Here is a 17,453-nt window from a genome sequence, read left to right as displayed (position 1 = left end):
TAAGAAACGAGTAGGCTGAGATTTTCAATTCAAGAAGGTATATTCTAGTGTAGGGATGGATATGTAAAGAAAGTGATTCCATATAATGTAGTGTGTGCTATGATATGGTGCTTTAGAATGGGAATGGGCACATTTTGTCTGCAAAGGGTCAGAGAGGAAATACTTTAGGGATTGCCAGACATATGGTCTCAGTTAAAACTAAACTTTGCTGTTACAGCATGAAGCAGCTAGACAGAAGGCAAACAAATGAGTGTGTCTGTGTTTCAATAAAACGTTATTGATAGAAACAGATGGCAGCCCAATTTGGCCTACAGGCCACAGTTCATTGACCTCTGCTTTAGTGAAGAAATAAAAAAAAGCCCCAATCCAGATTAAGGGGAAGGAATGAGTTCAGACAAGTCTCACTCGAATTTGAACTTAAAAGGCAAGTAATAGTAATCCAGGCAAAAGAGTACCTTGAGTAATTTGCTCAGTATTTCATAGCGAGTAAGTAACAAAGCCTTTTGAGGCAGATGGCAGTACCAGGCTGAGGGCACAGCACACGGCAGTGCACAGAGGGGTACTGGGAAGTCCATGGCAGGAAAGGTAGTATTACTGAAGCACAGAGTGTCAAGTGGAGCACTGGAGAGTTGAGTCTGTAGGAGGAAGTGGGATCCAATTGTTAGATCCTCTGATGAGGCTTAGGGGGAAGCTGGTGAGGCCCGCCATGTACGAGGAGAGTGATACACTCAGGTTTTCATTTCTTAGAAAGTATTCCATGTATGAAGCTGGAAACCATCATTCTCAGCAAACTATCACAAGATCAGAAACCAAACACCACATGTTGTCACTCATAAGTGGGAGTTGAATGACAACACATAGACACAGGGAGGGGAACATCACACACTGGGGCCTGCGGGGGGTGGGGTGCTAGGGGAGGGATAACATTAGGAGAAATACTTAATTAGGTGACAGGTTGATGGGTGCAGCAAACCACCATGGCATGTGTATACCTATGTAACAAAACTGCACGTTCTGCACGTGTAACTCAGAACTTAAAGTATGCATATATAAAAAAGTATTCCATGTAACAGTATGGGCTGTGGATGGGGACAAAGCTGCAGAGGAAGCAGAAGGACCGGGACCCACATACATGAGTGGAGGAGGGAGGATTAGGTGGGTGACATCACATAAGAAAAGGGAGAAAGGAGAGAGAGAACATTAAAGGAGAGAGAGAACATGAAAGGGAGAAAGCAAGGGGAGAACATTAAAAAATGCAAAAAGGGTAGGGGGAGGTGAGAATGAAAAATGATTCAAATCAAACCACTCTCACTCATCCTCCTACTTCTCTCTGTGTAAACAGCAGGCACTGCTGGGAGAAAGCATTTGGCAGAAGATAAATGCCCAATTGTAAAGGGGTCCTGATTTACCTGTAACTTAAACATTTGGTTTTATTTCTTTTTCTGTGGGTGGAAAAGCAAACACCAAGGCCCTACTGTGGCCTGAGGAAGCAGGCAGGCTTTAGGGAAGAAAATGCTCTCCAGAGGGGCTATGAGCTGGAAGAATATGCAAGGGCCCATCTGTAGGCCCAGCCTTGCTCAAGCTGTGAAGCTGGAGGGACCTCTAGGATCTGCCGCCAAAGGGCAACATTATCACCAATATTTTAATTTATCTGCACGGGAAATAACATTGTCAGCAGCCATGTCTTCAGCTGTGAAGGACAACTGTAACTATACATATCTACATATCTAAGTACGGCCAGTGGGCTCATAAAGAAAACCCAGGCATCCTGGTTTTAACAGTTCCTGAAGAGCTGCCCTGTGGAAAGTACCTCTGTGGCTGCCGGCTGTCTCTGACAAGAAGCACACACGGACATATGCACACCCACCATCATTTTTCAACCACTTGCATTATTTGAAATCTGATTGCCTCCTGTTTGCCAGAAAACCCATACAACTTGGGTCAGGAAAAGAATTTTTTTTTTTTTTTTTTTTTTTTTTTTTTTTTTTTTTTTTTTTGAGACGGAGTCTCGCTGGGTCACCCAGGCTGGAGTGCAGTGGAGCGATGGGGGCTCACTGCAAGCTCCGCCTCCTGGGTTCACGCCATTCTCCTGCCTCAGCCTCCCGAGTAGCTGGGACTACAGGCGCCCCCCCACCACGCCCAGCTAATTTTTGTATTTTTCGTAGAGACGGGGTTTCACCGTGTTAACCAGGATGGTCTCGATCTCCTCACCTTGTGATCTGCCCATCTCGGCCTCCCAAAGTGCTGGGATTACAGGTGTGAGCCACTGTGCCCGGCTGAAAATATTTTATTATTATTTTTTCTTAAAGGTCCTAGATTGGGTGAGAGTTGTATGTATTGGGAAGAAAAATCAGCTACTTCTCTTCCCTGTAGACTGAGTATTTTGTTTGTTTTGGGGCGTGTGATTTCTGTTTGTGAGTTCTGGGATTGACAAAGCCCATAGCAGAAATGAAGGCTTGGCATTTAAGGGAACTGGCATCTGATCCACCACACGTTGCAGGAAAAGATGATAGCTACACGCCCTTCGATTTACAAATGTCCCTCTCCTGCACCAGATACTGAGGCTACACAGATTTGCGGTTATAGGTCACTCAACTTCTCTTTGGCTCATAAGAAATCTGTAGGTGCTCAGCAGAAAAGAAAAGGTTAAGCAGCGCAGCATGTTTAAATTACCCAAAGCACTAGAGTTATACTTGCAGAAGGCCCCAGAGCCCCAGCGATAAAATTCAGAAAGGGAAAGCTCTGATTCTGATGAGCGGTACAACTTTCCTGGAACAAGAGAGGGGTGGGCAAGAGAACGGGTGGGCAGAGAGCATGCATCTCTCTGGGCACAGGAGCGTCCTTCAGGAGCTGAGTGCTCAGCTGCTGAAGGTCTGAACCAGGAACTTGTGGGGTAAGTTCCAGACCAGTCCTCTGAGCTGGACCAGGGTAGGCCATGGCTTCTGCCTTGGCAGGCAGGTCTCGAGGCTCCCCTGATGATCTCAGGAGCTCTAAGGAGGGGGCTGAAGTGAGCAAGCACAGGGTCCACCAGGATTTATTGGAGGCTTCCTGGATGTCTGGTACTCTGTCTCTTTTATTTTGTTGAGTCTTAATTTACCCCATTGTACAGGTGAATAAACTAAGACTTGGAGAAAGCAAACGGCTTGCTCAATAGAACTGAAGAAAAGGAACTCTTTTACATATTGTTTATGGGGAGGGAGGAAATATGCTTTTTATTTTAGACCCAACTTTGACTAAACCCTGCCCTCAGTCTGAGAAATAGGCACTGGGAAGGCCAGTTAGCCAACACTGGCTCTTTGAACTGGTTCCAGCACCTGGCATCCAGGGGAGGTGAAAAACAGTCATTACCAACTGTTGGGTACTAGCTCTGTGACTATCCCTCTATAAACACTGTGGGTATTAGCTCGTTTAATGAATCCCCATTGTATAGTTGAGGAAACCTTGTTCACAAGTGTTAGATGTGTCTTTCAACAGTGCTCAGTAAAAATACAATAGAACTTCTAAAAATAAAAAACGTCATTATTTCATGATCACTGGCTAGATCCATTAATGATATGCATATTTTAATTTTATTTTTAAAATCATCATACGGTAAAATTGACCTTTTTTCTCATACAGTTCTATGTATGACATACATACATCTAAAGTTATATAGTTCTATGACTTCTAACAAATATGCAGATTTGTGTGACCACCACCACAATCAGATTACAGAATAATTCCACCAACCTCAAAACCTCTCTTTTGCTATTCCTTTCTAGTCACACCCTTTCCTATCTATAACATTTGTCAAACACAAATCTGTTCTCCATCAGTATAGTTTTGTCTTTTCAAGAATATCATATAAAAGAAATCATAGTTATCTTTGAGGCTGACTTCTGTCATTCAGCATAATACTTCTGAGATTCATCTAAATCATTGTATGCATTAGCAGTTCATTTATTTTTATCTGAGTAATGCTCCATTGTGTGGATAAACCACAGTATGTTTGTTCATTCATCCACTGAATGGCATTGGGATTGCCTCTAGTTTGGAGGCGATTATGAATAGAGAAGCTATACACACTTTCTTTATGAACTTTTGAATCAGCTTATTTATGCTCAGAATTGTCTGAGCATAAATTCTCATTTCTCTAGGGTGTGTATAGAGGAGTTGGATTACTGGGCCATATGGTAATATATGTTTAAGTTTATAAGAAACTGCCAAACCATTTTCCAGAATGGATGTGCCATTTTGCATTCTGACCAGTTGTCTAGCTTCTCTGCATCATCACCAGTACTTGGTGTTGTATTTTTAAAATACTAGCTGTTATAATAGATATATAGTGCTATCTTCTTGTGGTATTGTATTTCCCTTATGGCTAAAGATGTTAAACGTCGTTGATGAAGTGTCATTCTAGTCTTTTGCCCATTTTAAAATTGGGTTTGTTGTTGAGTTTCACAAGTTCTTCATGTATGCTTCATGCTACTTCTTTGCCAGATACGTCACTTGCAAAGATTTTCTTCCAGTCTATAGAGTGCCTTTTCAATCTTTTAGCAATGCCTTTTGCAGAGTAAAAGTTTTAAATTTTGATAAAATTCAATTTATCTTTGTTTTTCTTTTATGGATCATGCTTTTGGTGTCATATCTAAGAACTCTTTGCCCAACCCAGCGCACAAATATTTTCTGCTATGTTTTATTCTAAAGGTTTTATGGTCTTATGTTTTATATTTAGATTTGTGATCCATTCTGAGCTAAGTTTTGCATATAATGGGAGGTATGAATTGAAGTTCTTTTTTGCATATGGATATTTGGAGTACCATTGAATTGTCTTTATACATTTGTTGAAAATCCATTTGCTATATTTGTGTGGGTCTACTTCACAATTCTGTATTCTAGTCCATTGCTCTATATGTCTATTCCTCCACAAATACCATAGTGTCTTGATTACTGTAGCTTTATTAGAAGTCTTAAAATCAGGTAAGTTTACTACTCAACTTCTTCCTTCATTTTAAAAATTGTTTTAACCATTCTAGTTTTATTGACTTTCTCTATGAGTTTTTGAATCGGCTTATCTATCTACAAAAGGTCCTGCTGGGATTTTGGTTGAATTTGTGTTAAGTTTATAGATCAATTTGAAGATAAATGACATCTTTACTATGCTGAATCTTCCAGTCCATGAACATGGAATAAAGTCCATTTATTTAGGACTTTGATTTATTTTACCAGCACTTTGTAGTTTTCAGCATACAGATCATATATGCGCTTTGGTAGATTTATAATTATATACATTTTTAGTTTTCTTTAATAGTGCCCTCAAAGACTGTACTAATTTATCTATCTACTAGTGGTTGAGAGTGTCTATTTCTCTACATTCGTACCCACAGTGGATATTGTTAAAAGTTTTAAAAATTGTTTTGTTTATTACATATTTATTTTAAAGTGATTTATTTTGTTGGGTGGACAGAGTTGTCTTCCTCTAACTTTCTTTAGATCTATCCTGCTGAACTTAGAGTGAGTGTCCTGAACACAGAGCAAGTGGGAGTACCGTATTACACAGATAACTCCTACCTCTTCCCACACCAAAAGAAAGGCTGCTCTGAGCCTAGCTTACCATCTTTTTAACTTTATAAGGAATGAAACTGACTAGTTTTGAGATGAACACTTTGGCTCTGAGATTCCCTGAGATAGTTCAGAATACATGAGCTATGGATTGATTGCTGGAATCAATCAAGTTGAGTTTCTAGCTCTGCCATTGACTTAAGACATGAACTTGAGGAAAAAGCCTTGCTATCCAGGCCTCAGATTCTTGTAAATTTAATAAGAGTGAAGATCCAAAGATTGTTCTAGTCTGTGGTTCTAATTTATATAAATGACCAATTACATGTCTCATGTGAAAAATAAAGAGAGGAATGAAGAAAAATTAAAAAGAGAGTAAAGGAAATTCCTTAAAGGAGAAGCAGCATACAATGTCTGATTTCTGTGTTCCTAGGAAGTGACTGGTTGTCCAAATCAGCAGTCACCCCTAGGGAACCTTCCTGGGAGGGAGTGGATGACGTCAGTCAGCTCAGAACAAGTCTAAGTGTCTGATGACCTCCTGATTGTGTGTCAGAAACCCTACTTGCACACTCAAACATAGCTGTGGTTAAAAAACTTTCTTAGCCATCTTTTCAGTATTGTGATTATACTTCCTTTGCACAATAGACCAATAAACATGTTAATCTTGCTGATTTCATATATAAACGTGGCTTTTGAAAATGCCAGTTTCCTGCAGGCAACAGGTGGTAAATAGAAAATAGAGGAAAAAGATAGTAATTTTTCAGTAGAAGGATTGGAGTTTCAGAAAGGTAAAGACACTTGCAATCCCACAATTATTAATTGAGGCCTGATTCAGTGGAAGGTGCTGTCCTGGGTGCTGAGGAGTCAGAGATGAGCAAGTCATCTTTGTCGCTACCATTAGTGACATAAGAAATGTACAAAGAGATAAAGTGGGGAAACTTTTATGCACACTCGGCTCTGTCAGCCTCTAGCATCACTTTAGAGCCTACTTAGCCATGTTGCTTTCAGTATCTGTGACATGTGTGGCTGAGAACAGGAATTTACCATTCTGCTTCTAGTGAACCCCAATATTTCCTAACCTAGTAGAAAAGTAGCTTTGTCCTTTTCACTGATGACTAGGCATTTTATTATAAAACTGTTGCTGTTATAATAACACTACATTTATCAAAGGCATTTCACATACTAAAAAATATTGATTGACAGTCTCTAGTTTAACTTTTCACTTTGAAATAATTATAAATCCGCAGGAAGTTGCGAAGAGAGTAGATCAGTTCCTGTGCCCTTCACCCAGTTTCATAAGCATATACATACATATATATATATACATAAAGCTATGCATTACTACAGTACATCAAAGTCAGGAAACTCACAGTGGTACAGCATGTGTGTATAGTTCTGACATTTAATCACCTGTGTAGATTTGTGTAACCACCACTGAAATCAAGAGATGGCATAATTCCATTACTGTAACTGAGTAGTTTAGCTTCAAAACACTTTTTTTTTTTTTTTTTTTTTTGAGATGGAGCCTTGCTCTGTCACCAGGCTGGAGTGCAGTGTCGCGATCTCGGCTCACTGTAACCTCTGCCTCGCGGGTTCAAGCGATTCTCCTGCCTGAGCCTCCTGAGTAGCTGGGACTACAGGCGGGTGCCACCGCGCCCAGCTAATTTTTGTATTTTTAGTAGAGGTGGGGTTTCACCATGTTGGCCAGGATGGTCTTGATCTCTTGACCTTGTGATCTGCCCGCCTTGGCCTCCCAAAGTCTTGGGAATACCGGCGCAAGCCACCGCACCCAGCCCAAAACACACTTTAAAACCTTTTTTTCTTTTATCCTTTCTTTTCACTCTCAAGATGTAACCTTGAAACAAAATCCTTTTCTCTTAGTCTTAAAATGTAGCCTTGAAACTTCACTCCCTTCCCTTTCTCACTGTGTACTCCTTTTACCCCAGGCATATGTATCTAATTGCATCTTTGTATCTAATTCTGTGCTTACTTAAAAGTTCCAGGGACTAATCTTGAGACAGACCAAGCATGGAGACAAAACTGAAAAACTCCAGAGATTACCCCAAGGTGGTTAGTCAACAACCCGGCCATTGTTACTGATCCCAGTCTGTGCTCCAGGTGGACTAGGGCTCAAGGTGGCCCCTGGAAATAGACACACATGTTACAGGAAAGCAGTCCATATCCAGACCCCAAGAGAGGGTTCTTGGATCTTGCACAAGAAAGAATTTGGGGCAAGTCCATAAAGTGAAAGCAAATTTATTAGGAAAGTAACGGAATAAGAGAATGGCTACTCCATAGACAGAGCAGCCCCGAGGGCTGCTGGTTGCCCATTTTTTTATGGTTATTTCTTGATTATTTGCTAAAGAAGGGGTGGATTGTTTATGCCTCCCCTTTATAGACCATATAGGGTAACGTTTAGACCATAAAGGGCAGTTGATGTTGTCATGGCATTTGTAAACTGTCATGGCGCCGGTGGGAATGTAGCAGTGAGGACAACCAGAGGTCACCCTTGTTGCCTTCTTGGTTTTGGTGGGTTTTAGCTGGCTTTGTTTTTTTTCTCTGCAAGCTGTTTTATTAAAAAGGTCTTTATGACCTGTATCTTGTGCTGACCTCGTATCTCATCCTGTGACTTAGAATGCCTAACTGTCTGGGAATGCAGCCCATTAGGTCTCAGCCTCATTTTACCCAGCCCCTATTCAAGATGGAGTTGCTGTGGTTCAAATGCCTCTGACACACAGACCTTGTACTGAGTACCCTACCGCATACCTCCCATTCCAAGTTCTTATTTTTAGGCCCCTCTCCCCAGCCTAAAGTTCGAAGTGGTTTCTCAGCCATTCCTTACTACCAGCTTTGGAAATAAAGTCACTTTCCTTTTACTGGACTTCATCCTTGTTACCGGCTTTGCAAGTGGCAAGCAGCCAAGCCTACTCTTGGTTACATTACCACAAAGATCTCCCTCATGCTACCCTTTGATGGCCAACCCCACCTTCTTCCCCACACCATGCCTACCCCCTGGAAACCCTTAATTTGTGTTCTAACTCTATAATTTTATCATTTTGAGATTGCCATGTAAATACAATCACATAGCATATGCTCTTTTGAGACTGGCTATTTTTCATTAAACATAATGCCCTGAGATCCAGCCAAGTTGTGTGTATCAATAGTTCTCTTTTTATTTCTGAGAAATATTCTGACATCGATGTACTGCATTGGTTTAACTGTTTTCTTATGGAGGGACGTTTTGGTTGTTTCTGGGTTTTGGCTATTATAAACAAAGCTGCTATGAACACTTGTGTACATGTTTTTGTATAAACATATATTTCCATTTATTCTGAGACAAACATACAATGAGTGTAACTGTTGGGTCACATGGTAAATGTATGTTTAGCTTTGAAAAGAAACTGCCAAAGTATTTTCTAAAGTGGCTGCACCATTTTACACTCCCACCAGCAATGCATAAGGGATCCAGTTCCCTCATATCGTTGTCAACATTTGGGACTATCACTACTTTTAATTTTAGCTGTGGCTAGTGATAGTGAACATCTGTGTTTGTTCATGTCGTTTGCTTGCTTGCTTGCTTCCTTCCTTTTTTTTTTTTTTTTTTTTTTTTTTGACAGAGTCTCATTCTGTCACTCAGACTAGAGTACAGTGGCAGGGGGATCTTGGCTCACCTCGACCTCCTCCTCCGAGGCTCAAGCGATTCTTGTGCCTCAGCCTCCCAAGTAGCTGGGATTACAGGCACGCGCCACTACCACCTGGCTAACTTTTGTATTTTTAGTAGAAATGGCATTTCACCATGTTGGCCAGGCTGGTCTTGAACTCCTGACCTCAGGTAATCCACATGCCTCAGCCTCCCAAAGTACTGGGATTAATGGCGTGAGCCACGGCATCCGGCCTCTCTCCCTCCCTTCCTTCCTTCCTTCCTCTTTTTTTTCTTTCTTTTTTTTTTTTTTTTTTGAGACAAGTTCTTGCTCTGTCGCCCAGGCTGGAGTGCAGTGACCTGATCAGGGCTCACTGCAGCCTTTACTTGGGATTTTTAAATTATTGTGGAAAGTTTTTAAAAATATTTTCTTGATAATAGTCTTTTGTCAGATGTGTAGTTTGCAAATATTTTCTTCCACTCCATAGCTTATTTTTTATCCTCTTAATAGGTCTATCTCAGAGAAAATGTTTTTTATTTTGATGAGATCAAATGTATCAATATTTCCTTTTATGGGTTATGCCTTTGATGTTATGTTTAAGAACTCTTAACTAAGCCCTAAATCCTGAAGATTTTCTTCCATGTCTTCTTCTCAGGGTTTTATAGTTTTATGTCTTACATGTAAATCTATGATCCATTTTGAGTTAATTTTTTATAAGATGTGAACTTTAGGTTCAAGCTCATTTTGTTTTGCTCTCATTGAATTACTTTTGAACCTTTGTCAAAAAGTAGTTGGCCTTCCTTATGTGAGGTTATATCTGGGTCCTCTAATATATTCCATTGATCTGTGTCTTTCCCTCTGTCAGGACCACACAACTTTGATTACTGTGGCTATATAATACATCTTGAAATTGGGTAAAGTAAATCCTCCCACTTTATTCATTCTTTCAAAATTGCCTTAGCTTTCTTGGCTCCTTTGTATTTCAATTTCAATTTCAATGGAGGAATAAGTTTTTTTCAACAAATGGTGCTCGAGAAACTGGATGTTGATAGGCAAAAAAAAAAAAAACCAAAACCTTGACTTAAACCTCATAATTTACATGAAAGTACACTCAAAATGTCAAAATATATCACAGACTTAAATGGAAAATATAAAACTTCAAGAGGAAAACATAGGAAAAAAGTCTTCAGAACCAAGAGTTGGTGGAGAATTTCTAAAATTTGATACCATAAATATGATCCATAAAAATAAAATTTGAAAAATTGAACCTTATCAAAATTAAAAACTTCTGCACTGCAACAGATCTGTTAAAGGGATGAAAATACAAGTTACAGAATAGGATAAAATATTGCAAACCACATATTCAAAAAAGGCTAGTGTCTGTGATATATAAGGAGCTCTCAGAAATCAGTTGTAAAACAAACAATTCAACTAGAAAATGGGCAAAACATATCAACAGACATTTCATCAAGGAGGGTGAACAACAAAGCAGCACATGAAAAAATATTCAACATCATTGGCTTTTAGGGAAATGGAAATTAAAACCTTAGTAAGATGTAACTACACACCTATCAGAATGAGCAGAATAAAAACATAGTGACAACATCAGATGCTGGCCAGGATGCATAGAAACTGGATCAGGCAGGCATTATTGATATAAAATGTATATCACTCTGGAAAGTATCTTGGCAGTTTATTATAAAATTAAACATGGAAATTCCATTTTTTGCATCTTGATGTTATAGCCAGCATTGTTGCTGAATTCTAATGAGCTCTAATAACATGGCTGTAGGTTATTTTGGCTATTCTATGTAGAAAATTATTTCTTTGAATTATTATCCTTTGTGCATTTCTTTCCTATTCTTTCATCTGGCACTTATTTTTTTTCTTTATATTGTGTTAGGTAAGACCTCCAGGACATGGTTGGACTGGGCAGAGTTACATTTTAAGACGTGAAGAGGAGCTTTCAGGGTGGAATGTGTTAGTCAGCTTCTCACTTTCAGATGAGTCAGGAAGGAAGGGGAGAGTTTGTTGAGTTTCTTTTTTGCAGAACCTAGAATCTTCTAATGTTTCATTAACTTTGAGGTTTGCTGTAGAGCTTTGCATATACCTTTTATGAGTGTAAGAAAGTTCTCTTCTACTCCTAGTTTTCCAAGACTTATTTGTTCTTTTGTAAATTGGTGTTGAATGTGGCAATTTTTAAAAACCATCTATCATTATGATCAATTTTTTTTACCTTTGTTAATGTGGTAAAATAAATTGTTAGATTTTATTATGTTTTTGTGTTTTGTTTCATATTTTGGTGGGACTACCTTGTGTTCCGGGCTATGAAAGTATTCTTATAGAATAGTCTTAATGTTTGTTTCTTCCAAGACTCAGAGACTTCACTGTTTCTAAACTAGTTTTTCCATGAAATTCTGACTTCGGGATCCCCTTACCTTGTGACAAGTATAAAATCTGACCCTCTCTTCACTTGTGGAGTAAACTTAGACTTTTGACTTCAAGGGGGATTCTTTAGTTCTCTATTCAGACAGGTAGAAGACAGTCTTCCTTGCTGCTTTCTTGAGCTTATTCTAAGCCCTATTCTTCGAATCCTTGGGTAGTTATTCTCAAGTCCCTAGACCTTACTCCTATTTCTGGAGTGAATGATGCTGTACCACTATGGCATCAATTCAAACTCTAATTGAAAGCTAATTCAAACTCTAAATACTTGGACCTTGAGCTATCTCTTTGTTTCTAGAACAAGGAATTTCCTATAGGAGGAACTAAGTCAGCTCACTCTGACACATTCATAGAAACACTCTTCTTACAATTTTTTTTTCCTGGAGGAAATATTTTTTGATTTCCAAATTGCTGCCATATCATAAGAAAAATATAATGTAAATATAAAGTGAATCCCTCTTTAGAGGTCCTACTAGCTACATTATCGGGATATTAGTGCCTACCTGGTGGAGTGATTGGGATGATTAAATAAAATAATGCCAGGTAATAAGTTTATTTCTGTTTCTGGGCATGGTAGTACTCAGTAATTGTTAATTAGTATTACAGTGATTCAGATTGTTCAGTCTATCTAGAGGCAACTACTGCTCCATTAGAATAATGTTTATTTAAATAAACTTGTAGTTTTAGGATAGTTTTAAATTTAAAAAAAGTTGCAAGAATAGTAAAGAGAGTTCCCAAATACCCGTCACCCAGTTTTTCCCATTGTCCCATCCCATTCACGTTTTCCCATCTTACATTACCATTGCACATTTCTTACAACTAAGGAACACAGTGGAGCAGTACTAAACTCAACATTTTATTTAGACTTTACTAGTTTTAACTTCATGCCTTGTTCTGCTCCAGGATCACATCCATGATACCATCTAACATTTAGTTGACAAGTTTCTCTGGTCTGTGAAACTTGCTCAGTCTTTTCTTGTTTTCGATGACCTTGGTGGCTTGAAGAGTACTGGTCAGGTGTTTTATAAAATGCCCCTCAATTTCAGTCTGGGTTTGTCTGATGTTTTGCTCATGGTTGGACTAGGCAGGGTTACATTTTAAGACTGGAAGAGGAGCTATCAGGATGAAATGTGTTAGTCAGCGCTTCACATTCAGATGAGTCAGGAAGAAAGGAGAGAGTTTGTTGAATTTCACCCCCAGGGTAATAACATAGGGAGGTCATCCAGTTAATTTTCCAAGGATAAAAATAGAAATAGCTACCACATATTTAACTCCTATTGTGTTATGTGTATGATTGATACATATATATATATATAGATGTTTAGGTATCTATGTTTGTGTTTATATTTATATCTATATCATTTCTATATACCTATATATACACATAAATGAATATATATACATTTATATCTACATTTATGTATACATAAATGTGTATATATAATATACATATATATATAAATAAAATAATTCTAAGTCCTAAAAAAAACTCATCCTGGTAAATTCTATTTTCATCTTACAGAAAAAAATGAGTATATTAGTACATTCTTACATGACTATAAAGAAATACCCAAGACTGGGTAATTTATGAAGGAAAGAGGTTTAATTGACTCACAGTTCTACATAGCTGGGGAGGCCTCAAGAAAATTACATTCAAGGAGGAAGGTGAAGGGGAAGCAAAACCCTTCTTCACATGGCAGCAGGAGAGAGATATCTTGTGAGAACTCACTCACCATCAGATCTCATGAGAACTCACTCATTACCATGAAAGCAGCATGGGGGAGACTGTCCCCATGATCCAATAACCTGTCATCATGTTCTTCCGTCAACACCTGAGGATTATAATTCAAGATGAGATTGGGGTGGGGACACAAGGCCTAACCATATCATTCTGCCCCAGCCCCTCTGAAATCTCATGCCCATTTCACATTTCAAAACCAATCGTGCCTTCCTAACAGCCTTCTAAAGTTGTAATTCATTCCAGTATTAACCCAAAACTTCAAGTCAAAAGTCTCATTTGCGACAAGGGAAGTCCCTTCTGCCTAGGAGCCTGTAAAATCAAAAGCAAGTTAGTTATTTCCAAGATACAATGTGGGTACAGGCATTGGATAAATGCTCACATTCCAGTGGGAGAAATTGGCCCAAACAAAGAAGAAACAGGCCCCATGCAAGTCTGAAATCCAGCAGGGCAATCATTAAATCTTAAAGCTCTGAAATAATCTCCTTTTACACCATATCTCACATCCAGGTCATGCTGATGCAAGAGGTGGGTTCCCACAGCCTTGGACAGCTCCACCCCTGTGGCTTTGCAGGGTTCATCTCCACCCGTGATGCCCACCCTGACTGCTTTCATGGGCTGGCATTGAGTGTCTGCCACTTTTCCAGGGGCATGGTGCAAGCTGTCAGTGGATCTACCATCCTGAAGGAGGGTAGCCCTCTTCTCAAAGCTCCACTAGGTAGTGCCTCTGTGGGAACTCTGTGTGGGGGCTCCAACCCCATATTTTCTTTCCACACTGCCCTAGCAGAGGTTCTCCATGAAGGCTCTGCCCCTGCAGCACACCTCTGCCTTGACATTCAGGCATTTCCATACATCCTCTGAAATCTAGGCAGAAGTTCCCAAACCTCAATTCTTGTTTTTTGTATACCTGCAGGACCAACACCACATGGAAGCTGCCAAGGCTTGGAACTTTTACTCTCTGAAGCAACAACCTGAGCTGTATCTTCCTTTATAGCCAAACCTGGAGCAACTGGGATGTAGGGCACCAAGTCCTGAGGCTGCACACAGCAAGGGGCCCTGGACCCAGTCCCTGAAACCATTTTTCTCTCCTAGACCTCTGGGCCTGTGATGGTAGGGGCTGCCAGGAAGGTCTCTGACATGCCCTGGAGAGCATTGTCTTGGTGATTAACATTCGGCTCTTCATTACTTATGCAAATTTCTGCAGCTGGCTTGAATTTCTCCCCAGAAAATGGGTTTTTCTTTTCTATCAAATCATTGGGCTGTAAATTTCCCAAACTTTTGTGCTCTACTTTCCTTTTAAACGTAAGTTCCAATTTCAGACCATCTCTCTCAAGTTCAAAGTTCCACAAATCTCTAGGGCAGTGGCAAAATGCTGCCAGTTCTCTTTGCTAAAGCATAGCAAGAATGACCTTTGCTCCACTTCTTAAGAAGTTCCTCATCTCCATCTGAGACCACCTCAGCCTGGACTTCATTGTCCATATCACTATGAGCATTTTGGTCAAAACCATTCAACATGGCTCTAGGAAGTTCCAAACTTTCCCAAATCCTTCTGTCTTCTGAGCCCTCCAAACTGTTCCAAACTCTGCCCATTACCCAGTTCCAAAGTTGCTTCCACATTTTCAGGTGCCCCACTTTTCAGCAGTGCCCCACTCTCTGTGGTACCAATTTATTGTATTAATCCATTTTTACACCACTATAAAGAAATACCCAAGCCTGGGCAATTTATAAAGGAAGGAGGTTTAATTGACTCACAGTTCCACATGGCTGGAAACTTACAGGGAAACTGACAATCATGGCAGAAGGGGAAGCAAGGAGTTCTTCACATGGTGGCAAGAGAGAGAAGAGTGAGCAAAGGAAGAACTTGTCAAACACTTATAAAACTATCAGATCTCATGAGAACTCACTCACTATCCAGAGAACAGCATGGGTGAAACTGCCCCTAGGATCTAATCACCTACCACCAGGTTCCTCAACACTTGGGGATTACAATTCAAGATGAGATTTGGGTGGGGACACAAAACCTAACCATATCAATGAGGCTCAGGATGTTTAAGTGATATCCCTGAGGCAGCCCCACTAACAGGTGCTTGAGTTGGGATTCAAACCCTCTCCAGCTGGCATCAGAGCCAGAGCTTCTTGAACTGCGCTGCACTGTCCCCTACTGGCTCCATTCTCTCATCATTGCTGATTAAGGATCACAGAGGTAAGAACTCTGCAAGATGTATTTGTACTTTTCTTAAGTTTTTTATTTTTTCTCCTGTTTTTCCTTTGGTGGTCAGTGGTAAGACTCCTAAAACAACAAAAAAAAAGAGCCTATGAGGTGCTTTTAGAGGCAGTCTGGAGGGAGACTGCAACCAGACCTTAGCATATCTATTCCCCTGGGGAAAGAGTGGGAACTTGCAGCTTTATGGGTGGAGGGAAAGTATTTGAGTCCCTGGAGACAAATGGGCACCAAGCCTGGGACTGAAAAGAGACCTGGGAGCATCTATATTTCTCAGCCACTTACCAAGGTGCTTTTTGGAATACAACTGCTCGTAAGTGTTTGATTATAAAATAATAATGGTAATATTAATAATAACGGTGAATTTAATCTTTTCCCCAGTGAATCTATACTCATTCTGCTCATTTTCCTTGCTTTGTTTCTCTCCTCTGGGATTGCTCCCAGTTCAGACACTCTCTTTACTGACAGTAAAAATCTCAGGGTGGATGGAGTGCTGGGCAGGACCGAGACATTTACGATTATCCACTTATTGATTTGCTTCCCTAAAATTTGCTCATAGTCTTCGTAAACTTGCTGCAATCTGATGTCCTGATGACTCCCTTATTAGGTTCTGCTTTGGACAGAATTACTCAACCAAATTGGAATTCATGGTTATTATGAACCATTTTCAAGACATCACTCAAAAGCAAGTCAAGAGCTGATTCTTGCCTGCTTCTGCCTGTTAGATTTTGGATCAAGATTCGCATCCCATGTCATGCCCATTACTGTGAGGTTGTTGCTTTATTTATGACCTTTGCTTGGTGTGTTGCAGTCTATTTCTATTGTCGTATTTTCACCAACTCATACAAAATTCTTACTCTCACCTTGCACAGGGGTGGAAACTGCATGTCTGTGTTACTTTATTTAGCAGATGCCCGCACCAATTACAATTCCACTGGCTTTTCCTTCCCCCTTGGACAAGGTGGAGGAGAGTGAGTAAAACCAGGACTTTGTCCGTGTTTATTTTTAACCAAAGCCTCCTTAAAGCTTAAAAGATATCTCCTTTCTCAGGAAGCTGGCAGCTGTCTGGCCCAGGGACACAATTACAGCTTTGTCATTAAGACTAGAAGCCCTGAATTGATACCTCTTTCTCCTCTATTCAGTTTATGCTGATGCAAACTCATTTACCAGATCAGCATGGAGGAAAGCGTAACCTCTTTTGAGTGCTGAGAAGTTCAGGAATGCGCTTATGTCAATAGGGAATCACTCTGCATTGCTTTCCCCAGAAGTTCCTGGATTTTTATCTTGCTTGTCACCTGCAAAAGAATCCTGACCCCTACAGACACTTAGTTGTGTGGATGTCAGTTAATGCGGTTTGCTTCAGGGCAATGAGAAGGCAGTTCTCTAGAGTGGAAACGACATAGGGATTGATAGTCCTAAATCCTACGTCAGCACCATCACTGGCTGGCTGTGTGGGCAAGCTACATTATATCTTGGAACTTTCATTTTCTCACCTATAAACTGGAAGTTAGAATATTCAATTCCCAGTGAAAAATATTCAGTATACTGCTTGAGCGTGTCCATTGCTATCTTAAGATGATTTAAAACAAAAAACTATAAACTTTTGTGTCAGGCCTCTGAGCCCAAGCTAAGCCATAGCATCCCCTGTGACCTGCATGTATACATCCAGATGGCCTGAAGTAACCGAAGAATCACAAAAGAAGTGATATTTAAATGGCCTGTTCCTGCCTTAACTGATGACATTCCACCACAAAAGAAGTGAAAATGGCCAGGCTTTGCCATAACTGATGACATTACCTTGTGAAATTCCTTCTCCTGGCTCATCTTGGCTCAAAAAGCTCCCCCACTGAGCACTTTGTGACCCCCACCCCTG

General features: G+C 40.1%; 1 long non-coding RNA gene across 8 annotated transcripts in view; it reads left to right on the top strand.

Moving 5' to 3' along the window:
• The window catches only part of LOC104003756 (uncharacterized), a 248,053-nt gene that overhangs the window by 147,160 nt on the left and 83,440 nt on the right, over positions 1-17,453 (top strand). The window contains exon 7 of one of the 8 annotated variants that reach the window (XR_008541788.2): positions 14,273-15,562. The exons of the other annotated variants lie outside the window; for them this stretch is intronic. This is a non-coding gene — a long non-coding RNA (uncharacterized LOC104003756). The remainder of the gene's footprint in view (positions 1-14,272; positions 15,563-17,453) is intronic. 8 annotated transcript variants of the gene reach the window in all.

Source organism: Pan troglodytes, chromosome 23, assembly GCF_028858775.2.
Source record: "Pan troglodytes isolate AG18354 chromosome 23, NHGRI_mPanTro3-v2.0_pri, whole genome shotgun sequence".
Lineage (NCBI taxonomy): Eukaryota > Metazoa > Chordata > Mammalia > Primates > Hominidae > Pan > Pan troglodytes.
This window is presented reverse-complemented; position numbering and strand designations above follow the sequence as displayed.